Genomic DNA, 25,408 nt, shown 5'->3' with positions numbered 1-25,408 from the left:
CAACATTAATTATTTTTGGGATATGTACTGAGTTTAATGTAAGGGATGAGAGGCTAACCAAAAAACAAGAAAATCTGTTATTTGTACTGATACTTCTTGCGAGAAGAGAGATATGCCTGAATTGGGTTAAACCAATACCACCTTTACATGAGGACTTGTTAAACTCCATAATAACAACTCATAAACAAGATAGGAAGGGAAAACCCTCCCAAAAATTTAACTTTTGGGAAATATGGGAAAACCACTGCTCTAGTAACATGTAAGGCTAAATTTGACAACACAACAATATGTCAGATGATGAATGTGTTGGCAATAATTTAGACAGGATTAATTACCTTCGAGTGGCAAGGCTGACCAGCTCCCACCTTTTCGCTAAGAATTATTGAATATGTTAAAGGATAGAGGATGACTAAACACGACAGATCCACCAAAGGGATACTCTATGTGGTCGGCAAAGTAAAGAAAAAGAGAGTGAAGGAATAAAAGTGGAGGTCTTAAAATTCCCCTCTGTACTCCTTATACATACAAGCGCAAAATGAGGATAAGAAACAAAAAAGTTTAAAAGAGCCCTGGCATCACAAAATGGATGCTGCAGCCAAAGACATGAGTCTGGCCTCCTGCTGCTGGACGAAACTCTGGCAGGGGAGGCCTGGACAATAGGTTTCCTGTCACAGGGAGGTGTACCCACCTCCCAGACAGAATTTAGTCTATTGGGGCTGGGTGGGTGCATTCAGGAAATGCTTTTCAGACAGTGCGTGGGGCACACTTGGTGTCCCTGTGCGTACCCCAGTTCAAGCCGGTTGCAGGGGCACTCAGCCACTGCTCTGGCATGAAACTGGACAAAGGGAATGGGTGTAACCACCCCTCTTCTCAGACCCTCCCATAGGTGGGTCCACAGAGTATGTCCAACTCCCTTTCTTAGTATCAGCATGGGTCCCCAGTCCTTAGGACTTCAGATTACACCTGGATGAAACTCTGCAACATGTATCCTGGAACTTTGACATTCTACACGACTAGAAGACGGAAGAATCTCCCTTGGGTTCAAGGAGTGACTCCCCTGTTTAAACAGGCACTAAAGAAGCATCTCGCCGATCTGCATTTCCAAGGCTCCCGCCGGATGCCAAAGTATTTGTGACTCAGGACATGAACTTCCAGACTTCTCAGAGGCCAACACGAGATCCCAGCATAGCTAAGACCCGCAGCCCTCACGAGTGATGTGGAACCGGAATTCCGGGACACTGTGCACATTTGCAAGTGCATCAACTTCCTGAGGTTTCCTGAAGTTGTGCGTTGGACTTCTTGTAGTCCAAGCCCTGAGCAGCATCTGCACCAAAGATTGTGGGCCTACACTCCTCAAGTGTTCCGTGAGCCTACTTCAAGCATTTCTGCTTGAGGCCCCTTTGCGATCCCTTGTCCGTCGACCGGTGGGGCCCCATGAAGGTAACTCTTGTGTTTCTTGGGCTTTCCTGGTTGCTCCAGATATGCTCTGACTCCCCACTGAGTGGTGAGTCCCTCAGACCTAGCTGGTCTGCAGCAAAGCCAATCTTTGCTTTCTCCGTGGGTTACTGTTGCCAAGGCTTGTTGAGTCGAATCCTGAAAGCGACACCGCAGCACTTGACATCCTTTGTGGGACAGCTCGAATCCAGCTCCTGGTTATCCTTGACACCTCCTGGTCCTCATGGCTAAAGAGTCAAGCTTCACCTTCTTCACCTGAAATCACCCATCATCGGTGGGCATCAGCTCATCACCTTCTTGGTCACTGGCTATTGACCCAGACTCTGTCCACTCTGCTTTCAGGTTCTTCTCATCCTTGATCCAGGCTTGGATCCCTCCGGACACTTTCGACTTGGTCAACCAGCAGTACTTTGCAGCAGATCGCCATTGAAATTGACTGCGAACCGGACACCAAAAGACACGTATGCACCCAGCTTCCCAGGGTGAGATAACTTGAGTACTCCAGTGCAGACACTGCACTCTTCCCCCGTGGGTCTCCTGTGTCACTACCTTGGGTGACACAGGAGGCCTTGTATCTATGTCAGTCGTGGTTCTTATACCACTTTCTTAATATATGGTTTGGTATGCCCCTAGGGCTCAACGTATATTGTGCTAATTTACTGTGTGCTAAGTAAGTTTGCTGAATGTACTTTTGCCTATAGCCTCATAAAGAGACTAGAGGGATGTGTTTATAATAAACACATATTTATTTATATATTTAAGAGTTTTATATAGCGCTAGCTAGACCAAAAGGCATCAAAGCGCTTTACAACAGTAAATGTTCATCAAAGTTAACAAGTCTATACAGAACATCCTAGTGATAACATTTACAAGAGGTACATGAGGGGACTCACAAGAGTGACATTTGGTTTCTTCAGCTCCCCGGCATGGACAGTCTTCCTGAAAGGTACAGTCCAGCGCCTTCATCCTCAGCCAGCAGTCTTCCCTCACGCAGCATGGTTGCACCAGCACTTCGTCTTAAGTCTTTGACCCAGGCTTGTTCCCAATAAACGAAGGAAGACATTTAACAACAGATTGCTGCCTCTGCACCTCAGTCTTCATATCCACACTTGTGCACATCTCCTCCTTGGATGGAAAGAAAATCCTGGAACAGACTGCTCCCGCAACCCAGTACTAATGGTCATGCTGAGTGATTAGTCCTGCAACCTTTGAAATCTGGGGAATTCTTCCAGGTCCAGTCCCCTGCATGGATAGGAGAGCATGCAGGAGTCTTGAATCACTCTTGCTTCCAATGAGATGCTTTCAACTGCTCCAGGTAAAATGTGCATCCACTCTGGGAGAGGGACCAGATCCTTCGGGTATGTAGGAAAGGAGGAGGGAGTTTCTGGCAGTACTGCAGTTCATACGCGGCCTGTCACACTTCTAGAACTTGTACACATTAACATATGTCCCACAAAAGTAAAGGACCGTAAAGGAAGACTGGTGGGTCCTCTTATACAGGGTAGGTAAGCAGGCATCTGCTGAAAGGTACGGATAGAAATGTCTGTCCCTTCACTAGTAATCCTGCTTTCACCGCAGCTGGTATTTCCAAGTCTACGTAAAGCAGGCAGTAGACACTTTCTGAAATAGGGGTGTATATTTTGGGACCCTTTGACTCAGAACACTGCTCTGGGGTCTTAAGTCAGTTAACAAAGAGAACCTCAGTCAGTTTGAATAATGTTTGTAGCTCACTGAGGCAAAAACCACAGAAGCCACAAACCAAAAACACAGAGCAGGACAGTATGGCTCTCTAGAGCCCTGCATAGGACTTTAAGTCACAAGTTCATAACAAATAATCATTTCTACTTGCACTGTTGGCCTCTTAACATTCCCAGTTGCTAAATCACATGCCCTAAAACCAGTGGTCGAAGTGGGGAAATAAAAGTTGGAGAACTGTGGGTAGAGAATCAGGGGGAGGGAATAACCGAAGATTGGATCAGTGGGCGGATTCAGAGGTGTGGCTAGATATAGTATAACATACCAATGTTTAGTACGGTTAGGATTTCACTTACCAATTAAAGGTTATTTAATTCAAACAATGGATAAACATGTTTATTCGAGGTTTAATTCAGGAAAAAGCAAACACTCATAGGGAATGCATGTTTATGTAAAGTGTGCAAAATATAAGAAGGAACAACATGTTACATTAATGCTTTTACTTTCATTGTTCAGAAATCCATGAGTATTTTTTGTCTCAAACATTGAGGACATGGATACAGGACTTCTCCTGTACACATGTGTTAAGCAGGGCTCAGAAGAGAAAGGGACTCATCAGGAGAATCTAGACTCACGGAAACCCACAAAGGCTCCTTTATAATCATGTAAGCCAACTAGCTGCTCAATCATAATATAGCAAAAAAAACAACTGGTGGACAGAATGCAGAACAATGTCATACATTCACCCCAGTACAGAGATCTGGGCCTAAATCCATAGTTTTTTTGCTCAACATGCTATTCCAGTTTGGACCCAGCCGTATGCAAATCAGTATTGATCCTGCGCCCAATGGGAACAATCCAGCCCGAACTGCCAGGCCAGGTCCACCCTGGACTGGAAAAAAGCATCCCAGGACCAGTTTCGGGCTTTCAGCCCTCATCAGCCATGATAGCTTGATTCCAGCGGCAAAGAGAGCACGGGATCCATGTCTGGGCATACCCGTCCCACTTGGGTGAAAAAAGCAAAAAGAACAACTGATGGACAGAATTCAGAACAATGTCATACATTCACCCCAGTACAGAGATCTGGGCCTAAATCTATTGTTCAAGCATTCTATGATTCTGGGCAAATCACTTAGGGGCCCATTACGATGGAGGGCGTACATTGTCCGCCCGCAACCGTAGGGGTAAATGGGACTAACCGCCAGAGGTGCAGCGGTCCCGCTATGTCAATTAGGATGCGCCCACCACCCTGGCGGTCGCATCCTGCATATTATGTATTGTGGCGGGGGTGCTGTCAGCATCATCCGCTGCAATGCACAAAATGATTTGGCATGCACAACGTGACAGGCACTGTGCGGTCCTGCCCCCCTGTGTATGCCAATGAAGGGGGGTGACATAGGTACCCCCCAAGTGTACCCCCCACTCCTCCAACACCTTGGGGGTCCATAACGGACCCCCAATGCCAAAGACTGGCTGCCTTTCCATTGTGCATTGCCGCCATGGAAAGGCCTCTTTCTGCATCCATCATAATATGGATGGCGGTGCCTGCAAGGCAACGCCACAATATTATCTGACTTTTCCGCCCTGCCGGCAATCGGACTGGCGGAAAAGCAGCGGACGGTCTTTTCGTCTGCTGCGGTGCCCCTCACCATACTAATATGGGTGTCACAGGGACATGTGGCGGGCAGATCTCCTCTGCCGGGCCGGCGGTGGCCACCGCCATCCAGGCGGTGGCGATCCGCCCGTTATCCTAATTGGCCCCTTAGTCTCCTCAGGTGCCTAAAAAAGCAAGTAGTTGCAATATAATAGGCCTCCCATTACTGCAAGCTTGAGCCTCTGGCGTGCATTATTATTTGCAATGCCAATAGGTCAAACTTTCAGTAATGCAAGGCCTATTGCATTGTAAATGCTTGGTTTAAAACACCAAATCCCTGAACACAGACAAAGCAGTGGTGCACATCCAAAAAATAAATAAGAAAAACAGCTGATAAGACATAGGACATTTTCCAGTTATTTTTTTTAAATGTACTGGGTATTCTTTCTTTTTCTCACTTTACTTGATATTTATTTAAGAGCATGGAGGTCAGAGGTAGTCCAGGCTCCTCTTGCAGGACCCAGTGCAGGGCAAAGAGCAGAGCTGTAAAGGAGGGGCTGGGGACCTCTTCAAGACTTAGCCTTAAGGAGCTCTCCACAGCTACCACTAGGATAGCTTTCTATATAGGTTGCCTTTAAACCTACCATCAATAAGGGTCGTTTAGACTGGTGCAAGGTGCCCACTAGAATAGTGGACATCATATACCAGGCCAACTTCTCACAGATCCCACGAGTTTTCTCATCTGTCTTTTTTAAAACATCATCTCGCGCTTTGCCCAGAGATGATATTTCCCTATGCATGCTGCATGCTTCTGCAGGACGGTGCACGCCCAGACATTCACAGCACAATCTCTTTGTGAGCAGCATGGGAAGACGGCCTTCGTCCCCACTTGCCAGACTCGTTAAGTGATTGTAAACTGTACCACAGCCATAAACCCTCCCCTCCTCTTCTTTGGAGGGCTGGGGATAGATAAGGGTCTTGTCTTTAAGTGCCTTTCAGGGGAGGTCCAGGCATGCCTCCATAGTATCATTTACCACAGATGACCGACGCACTCCCCGCCCCAACTTTGTCAACAATGGACAACATGAATGAGTTCGCTGAAAGATATCACAGGCTCTCTTCAAACCACGAATTGAGCCCTGGGATTCTGTGAACTTTTATTGAGTCAGTGCAAGCTTTAGTATTCATTCTTGTCTTCTTGGTAAATACGCTGAAATATGCAGTGGCTGGATTGCCTCATATTTTGCTGGTTCTGTGTGGTTTCTTGAATACATAACTGCGCGCTTTTAGTGCGTGTGTAGCACTCTCAGGGCTGAAAACTGAATTCAGTGAATTACATTCAGCTAAAAGTAGAACCGTATTCACCTAAAAACGTTTGCAATCACCAAAGAGGTACCTCTAGTGTAGATGGTGATTCGCATTTTTTTGCAGTTTTATATTGAGCGATCTCGACCCGAAATTATTGCAGCACCAGTTACATTACAAAAGTAAATTGTAAATATATTTACACAGCGCGTACGAACCCTAAGGAGGCATTAAAACGCTCGGAAACACACTACTCTGGGACTCAAGATTGCTAATTAATAGGCTGGTACAATTTATTTTGTTTGTGTTTTATCTTGTGGATTAGCTGTGTTAGCTTTGGCTCTTGGTTTCATATACGTCCAGTAGAATTTAAAGCAGGTATAGAATAGGGGCACAAGTCCTAAAAAATAAGAAGTAGGGGTCTAAGTATGACATCATAGAGAGTGTCATCATGGTGCATAGCATCACACGTGGCATCACAGGAAGTGGCATCACAACCCTTGACCTCACAGAAAGTGACATCACAAGAAAAGGCACCAGATCTTAAGACCACAAACACACATGTTGAGCAGATCTCCCTTTCAGTGCATATGGGGGTTTTGGCAAAAAAGTGATGTTACTCTGATGCAGAATCTGGGTTTAAACTTATACACTTAAGCTTTTTAAAATTCTGCCACAATTAAACTGGCAACACGGAGAAATGTGGCAGTAAATTCGTTCGGCTTAATTTGTTACAAAGTCTGCATTTGAAAATATCTTATAGGGTTGAGGCACCAGCTGCAGAGATTTTTGTGTGCTCAGCATACCTCAGGGAATACAAATAATGGTAAAATAACTCTGGAGGTTAATGCATTTGCCTAGTACTAGTTTGTAATCAAAGTAAAATAGAGGGTTAATATTTCTACTGCAAAGCACTTTGAGTAACATGCAGATGACAGATTTTTATTTTATGTGGATAGGTAAGTGGGTTGCTGCTTTTAACACAGAGGCCCTTTTGATATTTTCAGTACATAAATTGTAATCCTTCTAACACATAACAGTGAGCTATGAAGGAAGTTATTCCTACACCTTGTACACCTCACAGTCCTATGTAACAAATCCTGTACATTGATCCATACACTTATATGATTTATTGTCAACTAGCAGCCCGTTCCGACGTTGTCCGGGAGCAAATAGGCTTCAGGGCCCCCGCCCGCCCCACGTTGTCCGTGGGTCCCCCGGAGCCTTCCTCCATATATTGCAGTATTATACCTCTATGTTTACTTTGTACTCTTTTGTAACCTGCACAAGTCACTTTTTCCTCCTATATCTCTATGTTTACTTTCTAAGCTTTTGTAACCTGCACACGTAACTTTTTCCTCCCGTAATGCACAGTTTGCCTAACTTTTGTAAGGCTCTGTTTGCTTCCTCTTGCTACCTGCACACGTCACTTTTTCCTCCTATAACTCTATGTTTACTTTCTACGCTTTTTAACCTGCACATGTAACTTTTTCCTCCTGTAATGCACCGTTTGGCTCACTTTTGTAATGCTCTGTTTGCTTCCTCTTGCTCACGATGTACGCTTTTGTAACCTGCACACGTAACTTTTTCCTCCTGTAATGCACCGTTTGGCTCACTTTTGTAATGCTCCGTTTGCTTCCTCTTGCTCACGATTGTCATTTTTGCTTCATTTTTCCGCCGCACACAACTAAATAAATTAATAACCTACCTCATCCGCCGCTCACCGCTCCTCCCCGCCTGTCCGCCGCTCATCACCGCCTGTCCGCCGCTCCTCACCGCCTGTACGCCGCTCCTCACCACCTGTACGCCGCTTCTCCCCGCGCCATGTCCGCCGGTCCTCCTCGCGCTCCTGGACACCGCTCCTCCCCGCGCTCCTCATGTCAGCACGCACGTCGCGGCCGGCGCTTCTTCCAAGGGACTACTTTTTTTTTGTTCGGTAAATTTTTTAAATAGCGTATATTTATTACGTTTATATAGCCTATGTCCATCTGCACACCCTGACAATTACAACAATGTATCGGGTGTGTGGGTTGGTGCTGTGGTTCCCGAGTTTACCCGCCTCAAAGGTTCAAAGTTCTTTCTTTATAATAGTAGTATAGATGTATAATGTGTATGTGTGATGTAAAGCACTTGACGTCATGCATTGGGATGAGTAGCTCTATAAAAAGAAATAAAACACAATAGTGGTATTTAAATTGTTATTTGTGTAAATAGTAGGACAGACCAACACATCTGTCATTATTACAGTGCATGCATATGTATTCTATACAGTGACTGAAGAAAGTCAAACATATTCCTCTGTTAAGTAATTGTGCAGTGATAAGGCACTGTGAGCCTCTGAATCTAGGTGTGTGGCTCCAGATAGCTCCAGCCAGAGATATTTTAAGGCACTGGCAATGTGGGCTTTGGCCTAGGGCCCCAACCTTTCAGAGGGGTCTTTGATAGATACGGCACTATTGTCCACACAGTCCTGCCCTGATGTGCTTGAATGATTTTTAAACATAGATTTTTAATCAATACCATTTTCATTTGATTTAATTTTCAAATTTTCATGTGGGCAATGTGTGGAAGTCTATTACAGACATTTTGCAAAGAAATGTGTTTGTTTGTCCACACCGCTCAACATTAATAAACAAGTTAATTTTAGATCAAAACAGGATCTCACGGGGGCGTGGCTTCGAGGGCGAAGATGGCGGACGCGGCTCTGTAGAGCTCCTGCCAGCCCATTCCTTATCCGCTAATTTATCCTGGCCTTACCTCCTCTTCCCCCGTCTCTGCTAGTGTGGGAGTTTGCTGGAGTCCTGAGGATCCCGGCGGTGTGCTTCTTTGAGCTCCAGGCGCCCGCTGGCGCGACCATCGAGGGCCGTCCATTCTGGGCCTACTTGCCGCGTGGCGAGCCGGGGCCTCGATTTTCCATTTGCCTGCTGGTGGCCGGCGGGGCAGCAGCCATCTTTGCGCGGCCTATTGGGGCGGAGTCACCGGAGTCGAAGCTAGGGGCTCGTGACCGTGCCCTGCAAGGAGAAGGTTCCAGCGCACCAGTGAAGGGGACCCGCGGCGTATCCTGATTGCCCTGTCTTGCCTCTAGCGGGGCTGTGGCGTGCCCGGGACGGAGGTTCCGGTGTGGGGCCCAGGCTTGGTGGCCCCAGCGCCGCGGAGGCGAGGAGAGACTTCCATTACTCCGGGGTCTGCATTCCTTCCCGGCGACGCGGAACGGCCCGCATCTGAGTCCGTCCCTCCGGCTGCCTGCTTCAGCGAGGTGCCCTGCGGCGGAGCCCTTCCTCCGGCCTAACTCATCGGCGGCCATGACGCGGGGCAGAGGCGGCCTCACTGCGACCACGAAGGGGCCCATCGACAAATTCACTGGCCCGGGAAATGGTGCTGGAGCGGCCGGGGGGAGTCAACTGGCAGGCCCGGACAATGCAACGCTACTCACGGCCATCACACAATCCAGAGACATGTTGGACGCGAAGATCGGAGCGGTGGGCGCCGACGTAATGTTGCTGCGCCAGGATCTCCGCAATGCGGTGGCCCGCATCACAGAGGCTGAAACCCGTGTCACGACGGTGGAGGGTGATGTTGATGCTCTGAAGAAGAGGGTCGCCGATCTGGAACAGACGCAGCGGGGCCTGGCGCTCCGGGTGGAGGACGCAGAAGGACGGGCGCGGCGCAATAACCTCTGCTTTGTGGGCTTTCCGGAGGACTGCGAAAAGGGGCCCATGGACGTCTTCCTCTCCCGGTGGCTGGAGAGTTGGTTGCCTCCGGACGTTTTATCGAGCTGTTTCGTGGTGGAACGTGCCCATCGGGCCCTGATACAGAAGCCCCCGACTGGAGAGAGGCCTCGCCCGATCATAGCCCGGATCCTGAACTATCACGACAGGGATGTCATCCTTCGGGAGGCGAGGCTCAAGGACACTCTACTGTTCGACAACAGCAAAATCATGATTTTCCCTGACTATACTAAGTTGGTCCAACAGCAGCGACACTCCTTTTTGGCGGCCAAGGACAAGCTCCGGGGTCTGAAACTTCAGTACTCCCTGTTGTATCCGGCCCGCCTTCGGGTCATCTTCAACTCGAGGACACACTTCTTCGATACCCCGCAGGCCGTCTTTGCTTGGACCGATGAGGCGGTCCGGCTTCGCCCTCATGTTCAGCCGGGGCTCCACTCCGGCGCCTCCCGTAGCTCTTCCCAGGAGCGGGGCGACCAGCGTGCCAACGGGAAGCGGCACCGCAAGTCCCGGTCGAGGCGGCGATCCTTGTCTCGAGACCCTCTCTTGGGCGACACGCAGCCTGAGATGGATCAATCCGGCGGAGGGTCGTGATTCCCCATGGCTGACACTTGATTTCTGCATTTCGTTTGGGGCCACCTGCTGTGACGACGGATTGCAGCTCAGCGGCCCAGGCCGGGTCTGGTGCAGTATTGCTTGGCCATTACGGGCCTCATTGGGACTCTGGTGGACAATTGCACTGTATTTGTACTGTTATTGCTGATGCTAACTTGGGGGGGGAGGAGGGGGGCATGTTTCGTGGGCTGCCTCCTGCTGTTGGGGTTGGGGAGGTTCTTGTTTTGGGGTGTGTGCTTGGTTAGTCCTTAAGGGTTGAGTGGGATCCATTGGCATACCTACCTTTCGGTGCTTCGTTTGGCACCTAAACTACCGTATGCCGCGACAGGTACTTCATTGTTTTTTGAGGTATTGGGGTGGGGGTGGGGGGTCCGGGGTGGCTTGTTGGGGTGTTGGGGGGACTGGTAGTGTGGGGGGTAAGGGTAGTGGGGTACTGTTTCTTGGGGTGCACGTGATCTCTCTGAATACTGCTGCTAAGTGGATTGGGACCAGGGCTCCGGGCCGGGGTCAGTGGGGTTTGTTGTGTCAGGATGATGGCTGATGCAACTCGATTGGCGCCTCCTAGCGCCACTATGCATATTCTTAGCTGGAATGTCCGGGGTCTCTTGGATAAGATCAAGCGGGGGGCGGTCCTGCGCTGGGCCAAAAGAGATCTTGTGGATGTGCTCATGCTCCAGGAAACACACATGCTTGGCACGAAGGCCCTCAGTCTCCAGCGTTTTGGTTTTCACCAGGTATTCCATGCTGGGTTTGCCAGGGGTTCTAGAGGGGTGGCTATCCTTGTTCATAGGCGCCTGGCGTATACGCACGAGCGCCAGTTGCTTGACCCTCAGGGGCGCTTTGTATTCATCCAAGGGAGAGTGGGTGTGGAACCGGTGGTGTTTGGGTGTGTGTATGCTCCCCCCCCTCTGCAATGGGCATTAGCCGAACGTATACTCGCTCTATGGGCTGACCTCCCTGATTCCTTGGCGGTGATTGGCGGCGATTGGAATGATGTTGTGAACGTGGCTATGGACCGGCAGCGGAGGCAAGGGGTGGCGCCTGCCCCCCCTCCTACGCGGTTGGGCGCTATGTTGGATGCGCTAGGCTGGACTGATGTCTGGAGGCATTTGCATGCGGAGCCCCGCGAGTACACGTACGTCTCAGCGGTTCATGGCTCCCTCTCGCGCCTAGACTACATCTTCGTTCCACGGGCCTACCTTGCAAGGGTGAAGGGGGCAGTTATAAGGCCTCGCGGGCTCTCCGACCATTCCCCGGTCGCAGTCCGGATAGACCTGCATAAACCGCGCCAACCCTTCCGCTGGCGGATGTCCACGTGGCATCTGCAGCGGCCTGACTACTCCCAGCATATTTGCGGCGCTATCGCCCAGTACTGGCAAGATAACCTGGGTGTGGGGGTGGATGCGGTGACAGTCTGGGAGGCCATGAAACCCACTCTGCGAGGTGTCGACCTGGCTTGGTGCACATCGGCTCGACGGGCACGGTTGGAGGGTATTGCCGCCGCGGCAGGGCGGGTGGAGGATTTGGAGGCCCGCCACGGAACTCGGGCGGATGACCTCACACTGAGGCAACTCCTGCAGGCGCAACAGACGCACTCCTCGGTCCTACTGAATGAGGCTCGACAGGCGTGGCTGGCCACCCGTAGCCGGGTGTATCAGTGGGGCGACAAGTCTTGTATCATGCTTCACCGGCTGTGTCAACAAACCCTGCAGCCACTTACGCTCCCGGGCCTGGTGGACGATGCGGGTGTTGCCATCACAGACCCGGCTGCGCTGGCTGCCAGCTTTGCGCATTACTATAGGTGTCAGTACGCCTCCCGGGAGGCGGTCGCTCCCGCTGCCATCGCTGAATATCTTGCCTCGGTCCCCCCGGCTACAGTGTCTGATGAGGTGCGTGATGCTCTTGACCTCCCCCTGACGGCAGAGGAGCTTGGAGATGCGCTGGGTCAATTGAATGCGGGCAAAGCCCCTGGACCGAGCGGCTTCCCCAGTGAGTTTTATAGAAAGTTCCACCTGCAGCTCGGGCCGCATTACTTGCGTGCGTTGGAGATGGCGCGTGGGCAGGGCCGCCTCCCACCGGATTGGCGACATGCCGAGATCGTTGTATTCCAGAAGCCGGGGAGGCCCCCGGACCGGCACGACTCCTACCGCCCCATCTCTCTTATTAATTTTGAGGCCAAGCTCTTGGCCAAAGCACTCGCGAACCGCTTGCTTCCCCACATCACCGCCCTTGTCCATCCTGATCAGGCCGGCTTTATGCCGCACCGGGCGACTCGGCACAACATACGGCGGGCGCAGGTGGCGGTTGACGCTATTGGGGTGTCGGAGGACCAGGCTGCGTTATTGCTGGCCGACATTGACAGCGCTTTCGACTCAGTCAGCTGGACCTTCCTGTTCACGCTTCTGCCACTGCTGAACTTAGGCCCGGTCTTTGTCTCCTATGTCCGCCTGCTTTACACGGAGGTTACTGCCTCGGTGCGGATCTCGGGGGCGACCTCGGCGCGCTTCCCGGTAACTCGGGGCACGCGGCAGGGTTGTCCACTCTCTCCCTACCTGTTCGCGCTGGCCATGGAACCGCTGGCTGCCAGGGTCCGCGCTGATGCGCTGTATCGAGGCTTCATCTGGAGTGCGACCCACACAGACCGCATTGCTCTTTACGCGGATGACGTGCTGTTCTTTATGACCGACCTTCGGATTACGGGCCCCCGGGTCCTGGAGCTAATGCAGGGCTTCGGCCAGGTGTCGGGCCTCTATCTTAACCCGCGCAAATCGACTCTATGGGTGTTGGGCGGTGGTGCAGAGGACCTTCCATGGGCAGCGTCCCTTCGGATGGCGATGGCAGGTGTAAAATACTTGGGGGTCTTCCTCTCCGCCTCGCCTGCGGAGGCATGGGGCCGGAACATCCAGCCGGTCTGGGACCGGGTCCAGTTGGACATCAAAACATAGACTCGTATGCCCCTTAACATCTATGGCCGGTCGGCCATTTTCAAAATGGTGGCTCTGCCCCGCCTTCTCTACCAGCTGCAGAATCACCCCTATCCGATTGACCCGCAGTGGTTCCGCAGTGTCGACTCGGTGCTGGGAAGGTTCTTGTGGGCGGGGGGTGCCTCTCGGGTGGCGCTCCGGACGTCCTTCCTTTCTACCTACTGCGGTGGCCTGGCTACCGCGGACATGCTGTCCTACTATCAGGCCTCCCATCTCCTGGTGCTTAATGAGTGGTGGTATGGGGACCGTGGCGACCCGGCCTACGCCCTGGAACACCTTTTGATGGGTGATGCCTCCATTCACACTCTGCTTTACTCGGCCAGGAAGAGGCGAGCGCTCCCGCGTGTTACCCAGCTAGTGTTTGCCGTTTGGCGGAGGGCCCTTCACCGTACGGGGTGGTGGGGTAGACTGACGGCGGAGACCCCGCTGTGGCGCAATGGCCTGCTACCGGCGCTGGCGTCGCTGCAGGGCTTTGATGGGTGGGACGCAATCGGGGTTTCGTCCTTAGGGCATGTCCTCTCCGGCACCACTCTTAAATCCTTTCAGGAGCTTAGCACCGAATTCAGCATGCCCAGGTCCCAGTTCTTCCGCTACCTCCAATTCCGACATGCCCTTGCTCCTAGCCTGGTGGGGCTGGAGCAGCTCCCGGACTTCAGTCCCATAGAAGCGAAGCTGTTTATGGGTGACCTGGGTGCCAAAAAAGTCTCCCAGATCTACCGCTCTCTAGTCACACACTGCTCCCCCTCGCTCTCGGCGCTGAAGGCCCAGTGGGAGGCCGATGTTGGCCCATTGGACGAGGATGATTGGCGCGAAGCACTGGAATCCCCTAGGGGGACTGCCATTGCGGTACGCCTCCGCTTTATTCAATTCAAATATCTGCATCGCGCGTACTTTACGAGGGAGCGACTGTGGCGGGCGGGCCTGATTGCAAACCCTGAATGTCTGCGGTGTGGTTCGGAGAGAGGCACCCTTTTTCATACTGTGTGGTCTTGTGAGCGGCTGACTCGGTTTTGGGCCGGGGTTTGGGATTGCTTGTCTGAGGTGCTGGGATGGGAACTGCCCCGTACGCCTCGGCTGGGCCTTCTGCATGTGCTGGAAAATATTGGGGGCAACATCTACAAGCGCCACCTGCTGCTGCTGGGACTGGTGGTGGCAAAGAGGGACCTGGCGCAGGCCTGGAAAAGTGAGCGCGCCCCTCCTCTTGGAGCCTGGAAGGCGGGCCTGGATTTCGTTATGGGGTTGGAGCAGCCTGTTTTCGAGGCTCGGGGATGCCCCCGCAAACATTTTAAAATTTGGAAAAGGTGGGCGGACTATAGGGGCCTCCCCCTCGATCCCCCTGTGGACATGGATGATGCATTGCCTCACGACGTGGACCCTACGCCTTAGGCCGGTGGCCGGCCCTATCTATGTACATCTTTTGTCCTGGTTGTTTAATGATCGCATGCACGGGGTTAGGGAGGGATAAGGGGTGGGTTGTGGCTGGGAGTTGGGGGTCGTTCTGGGGGGTGGTGGATGGCGGTATGTTCCCTTTCTTTTTTGATAGAAATTTCTTCATATGAGAGGTTTGATGCTATGCCTTGCTTTTGCTTTTTGTTGTGATTATTGATGACAGTCCCCTCCTGACTGTGGAGGGCTGTGCCTGCATTTGCTTGAACCTCTAATAAAACTGGTTTTGAAAAAAAAAAACAGGATCTCACATGTAAGAAATGGAAGCTGCTCAAAGGGATTATTTGCCATAATATAAGTGAACTGCTACTATATTTCAACATTGAAACTGCACATCACTAGCCCTAAATATTAGATGGAAACACATTTAGAATTTGAACTAGTCTGCCTGGACAGTGTCAGCGACCAGGCCAAAGAGGGCAAAGTAGAAATTAGATCATAAATTCAAAGCTATTCTGAATAGGGCCCACAAAAATATGTTTGGCCCAACGCCTCAAAATCCTTAATATGTCCTTGCTCCCAGCCAGAATACTCAAACAAAATGAGGTCTGATGGCCCCTTAAATTCACTCTTGTTTCGGTCCCAGATGGAATTCAAAAGAAGAATGACCCCTCACCACCTGTACATTTCTGCTCCAAATGACAAAAGACAATGTGCATGCACTGCTGAATGTGTTGCGGTGCTACACCATGACGAGTTCAGCCTATTTCATGGGGCCAAATTGTTTTAGCAGGGTAGACAGCATCCACCCTGTGAAAAGAGTGGGTAGATGCCATCTAACCACGCGTACCCCTGACTTGTGCCCCGGATAGAAAGGATTTGAAAAAGGGGAGTTTCAAAGTCAAATTCTTTAAGAGATTCACCCAGAATCACAGGATATTGAGCCGATGCTAAAACCAGAACCTGGTTCCCCATTTCCAAAGTTGTCAGGTCTAGCTGTAATGCACATCCTCTCCCTTTGTCCTTATGGATTATCCTGCAGATAAATACTGTGGCTCTACAGGTAACTTCACTCAGGTATAGTGCTAAAAAGAAGTAACTGCAAGTTGTTCAATTTTTTTATCATCGCTTGCCATGTAGTAGTCACTAAATGTCATTGCAGAGCTGAATGTCAGGAATGTGGTACCAATACTTTGGTGCTTCTCATATGCTAATTTCTCTTGAGTTTTATCCTTAGAATAAAGAGAATGTTTGCTTAGTTGGGAAAGTCAAAATGAACTTTTATCCTTGTTGTACTGAGTTGTAGATGTGACCTTGTAAGGGTCTGGTAGACGTTATATCAAAAGACTGATTAGGTCTAATACCAATTCTTACAGTAGATTTCGGCCCGCCTATTGTATATTAGTGGTTGGCTTTTGTGTCACTCTCATTTGCCTGCAGCTTATTTGATGTCTTTACTTACTCTTCTTGTATTTGTCCTTCCCTGGAGCATGAATGGGTGACTTGTATCATTCCACAGCTTACCTTAAGGGCACTACTTTTCTTTTGCCTTCAACACTTCATGGAAGTGTGTGGTGAGATAAATTGGTCTATTGGTTGAGCAGAGTAAAATCCTACTCAAGCATCAGCCATAGTCCTTGTCAGGGTGAACCACAAAAGTCACAAAATAATCATTGCTTAATCCTCTGGTATTTTGGCACAGTTTTAACTTGGAGGCATTGTGGAAAGTATTTATGCTGCACACAGACACTAATAAAGTAAAAACACACAAAACAAAATCCCCAAACAAATTTAGAAAATCAGATTATAGTTGAATAAAGAATAAAAGACCAAAAGTACAAAAAAGCCAAAGGGTAAAACTGGAGATATTGAATTTGAAAGGTTTATATAAAAAGGAGTGCCAAAAGGCACAAAGCGCCAACTGAGGGTATCTGGTCATGCCGGACCGGGACAAAGGCACAAGTTCAGGCAGACCACGATAAAGTACAGGCCAGGCACAGGCCCAAGTTTGGCCCTCTGAGAACTGTACCTTATGTCCTTGGCACACAGTCCACGAGTCATTGCTTTGCACGGCTTTGAGCCATGTGGGGTTTGTTCTGATGAAGCTGTTTGGCTTTTTGCCACTCTGGATCAGTGCCCATGGCTGTGAGGTGAGGAATAGTGGGGTTTTGCGTTGCTCTGCATTGCTTCCGATGATGGCGTCAGCTGTGTGGTGAGGCATTGTGTGCCTTTGCATCACTCTGCATCACTTCTGATGAAGCAAGCAGCTGTGTGCTGAGGCTTTGTGGGACTCCATGTTGCTTTACATCAGATTTGATGGAAACTTCATTGAGGCTAGTAGGAGTTCTCTCTGATGCCAGCCATGCACCCAGGACCCAGGGAGGAATGTCTTGGAGATCAGGAACTAAATCCAGCTGAGGCCAGCAGGGCTCAGGCAGGTCAAGTTGTAGTTCTAGACAGGGTAAGTGGAGCAGGTCAGCTGGGCAGTGTCGGAGGCCTCTGGAGCTTCTTATATCCCTGTAGCTCAGGCAGGAGTACAGCCACCTGACCCTAAGGGTTATTCATGTAGCCTGGGATGAAGGGAGCAGGTCCAGTCTTCCTTCTACGAGAGCGGAGAAACCTCAAGCCGCAAGGTGACGTATGCAAATAACTAAACAGGAAAGTTTTAGGTTTGGCAAAAGGATTATTTTGAAAGGGCAAATGGCAGTTTTAAACTGGGCACAGTCTGCAGTGAAGGCCTGAGATATGTTTAAAAAGGCTACTTAAGTGGGTGGCATAATAAGTGCCATATGCCCAGTATTAGCATTTAATTTACAAGCCCTAGTTGCATGTAGTACGTTTACAAGGGATTTTTAAGTAAATAAAATGTGCCAATTGGGTGTAAGCCAATTTACTAAATTTAAAGAGAGGGTATAAGCGCTTTAGCACTAGTTAGCAGAGGTAAAGTGCACTGATTCTTAAAAGTCAGGAAAAACGCATTCAGAAAACAGGAGGGGCGAAGGTGAAAAATTTTGGGGGGTGACACTGCAGACAGGGCAATGTCCACTGTATGAGTTTTCATGCTCTGGCCCATCCCTGTGTGTGCTGCTTCCCTCTTCATATCCTAGCCCCTGACACTTTCCCTGTTAATCCCCTAACTACCAACCTGTGCATTGCTTCCCCCACGAATCCCTGTCTCACCCAACGTTGCTTACTAACGGGCTGCTCCTTTCGCTGAATGACCTTCCACAAATGTTTTTATGTAATACTTCAAGGTGTTAGGATGGGTGTACACCATGTTAGAACAGTAACAATGAAAAAGAAAAATATCACACAACCTGTGTCATAATGCATATGCAGGCAAATGTTATCACAATGGGGCCAAAATGGGTTTTGTGTCACTAAACAGGTGTATGCATGTATCATCATACTTTGGTCACTGTTGTTGTGTACCGATTTAGATTCCGTATGCATTTTTCACGATTCATGCCCTTATATAGGTACAATTTGCATTGCCCTTATATAGGCATAGAAAACTAGTCCTTATTTAGGCATAGCCCATGCTACCCAAATACAGGCATGGCTACTTCCATCCGTTCATCTATGTCACAACAAGTTCTAGGAAAACCAGCTCTTAAGCTGTAAGGAACTTCCCCTTCCTTGGATATTGATTTCTCCAAGAACTCATTTATTATACATGAACAACTATTCCATAGGGGTTAATCCATGATGTTCATATGCCTGAATTTACGTCAAAGCTGGCATTCCTAAACACCTTCAAGGTACAAATATACCTTCACTTGCTATTGCAAAGCATGGTGTGGCTCTGTGCAGTTAGACTACCTACTTGCCCGACGCAGCTCGCTACAGCAAGTACCGAAAGAAATCGACTTTCCTGCTGATGCACTGACAAGAAGCTGACATCCTACTGCCGAGAATCCAGCTCTAGTGTCTCTGACTCCCCTTGCGGGGTGTTGGGAAATCGAGTCCCGAGACAGAGATACCAACCTATTTCATTCTAAGATATGGAGCTGATTTGAACCTAGAGAAACCTTTGGCAATTTTTGGCAGAACCAAAACTTATGCTAAGCAGCACTTACTTCTTCCCTGGTACTAGACCTAGGTTAGGTACATTGGGGTAGGCGTATTTTAGAAGCACCAGTTGAGTATTTTTAGCCTATGTTATTTATGTATGTATTTTTATATATCATAGCAAACAGACAGTGCTATTACAGTATTATTTTATAATACTATTCTTGCTGTATGCATTATACTTTGCATTCTGTCTAACGATTGTAGCAGTTCACCTCTCCTGCATGAGAAAGAAGAATGTTCAATAAATCCTTTTATTGAAAACGCCCATCTCACTATTTCTCTGCAACTCTGTAGAAACGAAGCATGCACGATGACTGAGTGAAATAGTTATATATTTTTTCCACAACTCTGGGGATATTTGTTCCAGTCCTAGGGAAACAAAGTTGTCATGTTTATGTGGTGGTCAGAAACTAATCCCTTCTTGTTTATTCGAGAAAGTTTGTGATTTCTGGGTTAGTCGGCAAACACAATTAAGTTTAATATACTCGATAGAGACATACTGACCTCAGTCCTATGTCAAAACTAAAGTGTATATTATTCCAATGCGCAGAGCCTATTGGGAATAGAGGAACTACACTACACTGTAGTGTCATGATGCATATGTGAGCATGCTTGGTCACGATGAGCGCATGCGCTTTATTATGCTGATCCTTTTTTTTGTGCTGAACAACATTGAAAATATTCATTTTTTGCTGATTCTGACCAGCATCAGGAAAAAGCACAGGTGATGCCAAAATGCATGACTTATCAGCTTTGCCATTTCTTGGTTATATTTTGCTCAGAGCAACAACTCAGATATGGAAATACACAAAAAGTCAAGAAGTGCATTAGGAATAGGGAAACTTTTTGCCACTTCCTACTAAACAACAGCAGAGTCAAAGACAAGCCCGTCACTTCATCTGAATCAAACCAGACATAAGCCATTATTGGACATTCTGGTCTTAATTGTGTTATGTTGAATTGGTCAAGCAGGTAAACCACCATAAATCTGCATATCTTTCCCTCTGCGATATCTCATTCCCCCCCCCTAAAAAACGGTGTCCGTCTGTAACGTTTGTAAAGAACCTAGGAGTCCGTCTGGATCAAGATCTGACTTTCAAGCAACATGTGAATTATATCTCAGGTATATGCTTTCATACCATCAGCCTACTGCGCAAGGTCTTTCCTCTTCTGCCTGATTCGGTGAGGAGAACTTTAGTCCAGGCACTTGTTCTAAGCAGGATTGACTATTGTAATGGTCTACTGCTTGCCGCCAATGAAGGGGTATTGGATAGACTACAAGTCATCCAGAATACGGCGGCCCGCTTGGTTCTTAATGCCCCTCCTAGAACTGCCTCCAAACCCCTTCTTGACCAATTACACTGGCTTTCTGTCCGGCAGAGAACGAAATTTAAAACATGTTGTTTGATTCACAAGTGCCTAAATGGCCAAGGACCTGCCTATTTGAAAAATAAATTTGTCCCTTACACCCCCACTCGATCTCTTAGGTCCAGCAATGATTTCCTTTTGCAGGTACCACGGGCTTAGAAAGCCAGACACTGGAGTAAGGCACTTTCCATAGCAGGACCTACCCTCTGGAACAAACTTCCTCTATCACTTAAACAATGTACAGATCATCTAAAATTCCGTAAACAATTGAAAACAATACTGTTTAAAAATGAAATTTAATTTCCTCCCACATTTATTTCTTGGTGTTCTACAGGTGTCAAAGCACAGAGATACTCCACTGAGAGTTGATTCCAGCGCTATACAAACCAATAAATAAACAAATAAATAACGCAACTGGTGTTCCTGTAAAGTGCTCTGATATCTTTGGGTTTAGTTTGCGCTATATAAAACTAACCTTGGACGGTGAACTCTGCTCCGTTCGCAAAGATTTTCACACTCCCAAAAACTCCACTCTGCTGAAAGTAGACTTTTTCCTCGCTCGCGCTCGTCAACGTCAAGTTGGCAGGCGCGTGCGAAGAAAATCAACCTCCCGAAGAGATTTTTCCTCGCTCGCACTGAACAAGGTTTACTTGGCGAGCGGGGAAAATCAACCTCCTGCCGAGATTTCTCAAAGCGGGCGGTCAGATTTCTCAATGCTGGTGGTGGTGACCAGTCGTGACCACTCGCATTGAGAAACCTTCCGTTCTAACTGAGAAAGCTGTAACTCGAGTACAAAATCTACTCAAGCAGCAGAAAGGGTGCACTCCCTCTTGTGTTGTGCATGGTACCGTTTGCCATGATTTTACAGTTCAGGACCAACACCTGATCCTCAAAATCACAGCGAACAGCCTGACCCTTATACACTCTGCCGCTCGTAAAACTCCTCAAAGCACGGCGGAGTTTTTGTCACTTCGCGGAGTTCCGCCAAATGTTATTTCAGCAAAACCTTATTTAGAGATGAGGAATCACCAGGATTTCTAATGGTGGCACATTAACTGATGTTAGCACTTTTGTATGTTTGAATCAAAGTGTGCACTCTTAATAGTGTACAGAGCAATTCATCTACACTTGAATTCAGACCTGTATACTGATATGAAGCTAATCATATTAAAACAAATTTCCTTTGCTATATTTGAGTGTTTTTTCCTGGTTTAGACTAAAGGCCTCTGTTAATACTCAAATCCATCCGGTCCAAAATGGATGCTACATTCTGTTTATTCTCTGTTTAACTTTCTGCCTAATAATACGAGCAGCAAGATATGATTTTGTTTTCTGAATGACACAGCTCTTGAAAAATATATGAGAGAGCCTACTTTATCAATTTCCAGAGACTTTCTTCTTGCCTGCAGTAATGCATTCATTCACAATGGTTCACTGTTGTTTATGTAACTAATGTGTTCAGGCACCTGCTGATGATATTAGGTCAGTGGAGAAAAATCAATATTCAAGTAGGGGTTTACTGCTAAAGTAATAGGGTTATATGGCATTTCAAAATGCTGTGATTTAATTTTGTTAAAAATTTAATTCTTGGCTCAGGAATGTGATTTACTTGCAATAAGTGATGTTTCTTACTCATTATGATCCACTCGTTACACTAAATTAACATTGTAATTTCTTGTCTGCATGTATTTAGTTTCTGGCATGTCTGTGGTAGCTCTCTTAAGAGTTTGGTGTTCGCTGCCATTTTGCCCTTTCCTAAAAACATTAGTGAAAATAGCTGATACAGGGGTTTAACACTTCGTGCAAAGACTGATACATATCTGCAAGCAAAATCCAAGAAACCCTTTAGGGCTTGATCTTTACAAGGTATGTTTTAAGGTTGTACATGTAATGTTGGATTTTCTACAATTATTTTCGTACCCTGTTTCCGCAAGAAGTTAACTATGCTGTCTATCATATGCAGGTGATATTCTGCATTATCATTAAGTACATGTCATTAATGTATGAAGCAAACAATCAGGGATATTTTTATAGCCTTGTATCAAACGAGTTGAGAGCCTGAAAAAGAAAGTTTGGTCAAATATTGTGATTGTTTTAGGTTATGCTTTCGCTAAAGAAACCCTCCAGCAATTCAAATGATCTTTTAAACTGTGAAAACAATGGAGCGGTGCACTCCCATGATGCTATGAAGTAAGTAATGAAGCTTGATCAGTTTCTTCGTGAAAAAGATCTTTATTTAGGTATATCCAAGTGCATAGACACAAACATCAGCCAACGCATTTCGTTCATGAAATGAACTTCGTCAGGGCTGGAAAGGAACATAACTGACATAAATAAGTGCTAGAAAAAGGTGCATAGAGGAAGCTTACACATTTACAATAATGACAAATAAGACACTTTTCTCAAGGAAACAACAACAGGTGCTATATACAAATACTGACAAATGAGACATATTTCTAAAAAAGACGCGACAAAGGTGCTATATACAGTTACCAAGACCCACAATTACAATCACAAAAGTGTGACGTCTGATGAGAACACATTAAGAAAACACACATTAGAACACATGTTAAAAACAGTTGAGACAGTCCCGATAGGGAGAGTAATGGCCCCAGGCATCTGTACTACCATTCTTTTAATCTGTTCTGGTTAAGAATATTAATGAGACTAGTTCTAGCTGCGTTCTGTGCAACAGATACCTGGGGGCATATTACCAACAACTAGCGATAATTATCGCTATGTTGGTTTAGCGGCGATATTTGTATCGCCGAGCTGCAGCGATTTTTATCGCTTAGGAGCCTTGCTAGCGCGAATATCTCCAAAAGTTGATAATAGGAGACAGCGATGTTAGTGACTGTTTCCAGTTGCTAACATCTTGGCGCGCCCACTTTGCATGTCATTAGTGATAAATATCACTGACATGCAAAGCAGGGCCCAAGATGGTCGCTATCTCCTACTAGCTGGCTCTAACTGGTGTTAGCGACAGCTAGGTAATAGGGAGATAATTTTATCTCCGCTTTCTTGACTTTTATAGCCAAAAAAGCGGAGATAAACCCCCTTGATAATATGCCCCCTGGTGTGGACATTAAGATTCCTACAGTCTAGGAGTAGGTGATGGTACAATCAAGTTTTATTGCTAGAAACCTTAAAGAGTTAATAGACGAGTGACAGGGTTTATCCCTCCTTAATTTTAACTCTTTAAAGGTGTTTTGATATCCTGCTGAGCCTCTGGCTTAAGTGAAAAGCATGGCTGAACCTGTCTTTCTTCTCTACAAGGAATAATATGTGGATTTACATTTTTCTGAGAGCAAGTAAGACTTTTTTATAGACACATAATCATATTTCAATGTATATATTGCATCTAAGTAATGTGCTTTGTTCATGATCCAAAAGGCAATGCTTGCCCATCTATGTTGACCTTAGTCCAGCCCCACATTTATGGACAGTGGATATATAGTTATTTGAAGAAATCCCTGAGGTATGGGCGGTATTTGTCCTAGTCCCATAGCCAGTGGGATGCTCTGTCTCAGTATATAGACCTCTAATGCTTCTTCTAACATAGCTCTGGTAATCCACAGGTTCTCGAGTGCTAAATCAGGGTGACAGGTGTATCCCACCAGCACTAGCCAAGTTTGTCTTTGGAACATGACTGCACGGATTTCAACAGCAACTGTAGTATGAAAAGAGTGCATACGTTCTTGGGATGTTAATTGTAATGCCAGGTAGTAATACCTGCATTTTGTGCAGGCACACCATTTCAAATGTACTAAGTAAAATAAAGTTTGTTAATATCAACAACAGGTTATATAACAAATCATATTGGTATTTTGGCAATCAGTTCTTACCATGAATTTGAAATCACACCCTGTATCTGGTACACCTCATTTTCTGAGATAGACAGTGAGCAGGTGGTGTATATCATTTAGTTTACCTATTGATACCAGGGTTAAAAAGTAGGTAATAAAAACCTACTCAGGATTTCCTTTTTAACTGTGAAGTGTAACAACACTTTGGAGGAAGGAAAGACAACTTTCCTATCCAAAATAGGGAAATTTAACAAACAGGGCTAATGTCTCTGCCTTAAGCATTGTATTTTTTTCTTACCTCTAAGGTGTGTGGCTCTTAGGTGCCTAGATGAGGATGCCCATGTTGGTATCCACTGTTGACAGCCAAAGGGTTTTGCCACTCCTTGTTAGACTTCCTAAAGCCCTCAGATTGATAGCCTGTAAGCCTCGAAAGCTGGAAAAACACTTGTGGCTCGCTTATCATTCATGAGGGCTTGGTCAATAGTGAGACTGCTCTAAACATGCCAGAATCTCTTGGAGAGTTATTGTGATAAAATTCTACAGATCCTGCTGTAAATACAGCCTAATTAGATTTCCTGAGGCTGGTATGGACCAATTTAAGAACTTGAGCTGGAAAGAAAAACAGGCTGTGGCCCACGCACCTCCATCAAACTTCCTGGTGATAGTATGTATTAGGTAACATGAATTGGTGATTTCTGGAACAAGTATTAACAAAAGATTAACACACAAGAAATCCACATTATATATTTTCAAATTGTTGCATTACATATTAAATCCCAGTTGTTGTGCAGAATATGTGAATGAATATTATCGTTGTTATAACAACTATGGTAAAAATAATAAATGCGATATATAAAAAGACAAATAATTAAAAATAGAAAAATATTACATGAAAATCATTCGATAGTTCTTATTGCTCATAGTTAGTTGATGTTTTCTAAGTATGTAGCCTTGCTTTGTGACTTTGGGCTATGTTGCTCCATAGAACGAGACATATGGCACCAGCTGGTGTCATTTGAACCAGCGCAGCTCCAAACCAAACCTCCAAACCATCACCATATATCCTAGGAGCTATTCACACCACTGGAGGACCCCAATGATAGAGAGGCTCACAAATCTGCGCTGCGGGCTTACAAAAGGAGAGTGGTAATAGAGAAGCAGGATTACTTCTCCAATCTCACCAGCTCTCTCTCCTCCTCTAGGGAGCTCTTTAAAATTGCCGACACCTTATGCTCCCTGCAACTCCCGGACCCCGTAGTTAGCTCGCAAGAACTTTGCAATAATATCTCTGACTTCTTTCATAACAAAATTCATGACATACATGTCTCTCTGGAAGCCCATTGCCTCGCTCTTGATCAAAACATCCCACCTGTCATAGCCAGTCTCGATTCGTTAGGCAAA

Source organism: Lissotriton vulgaris, chromosome 11, assembly GCF_964263255.1.
Source record: "Lissotriton vulgaris chromosome 11, aLisVul1.2, whole genome shotgun sequence".
NCBI classification, from domain to species: Eukaryota; Metazoa; Chordata; class Amphibia; order Caudata; family Salamandridae; genus Lissotriton; species Lissotriton vulgaris.
The sequence above is the reverse complement of the archived record's forward strand: the minus strand, read 5'-3'. Positions refer to the sequence as shown.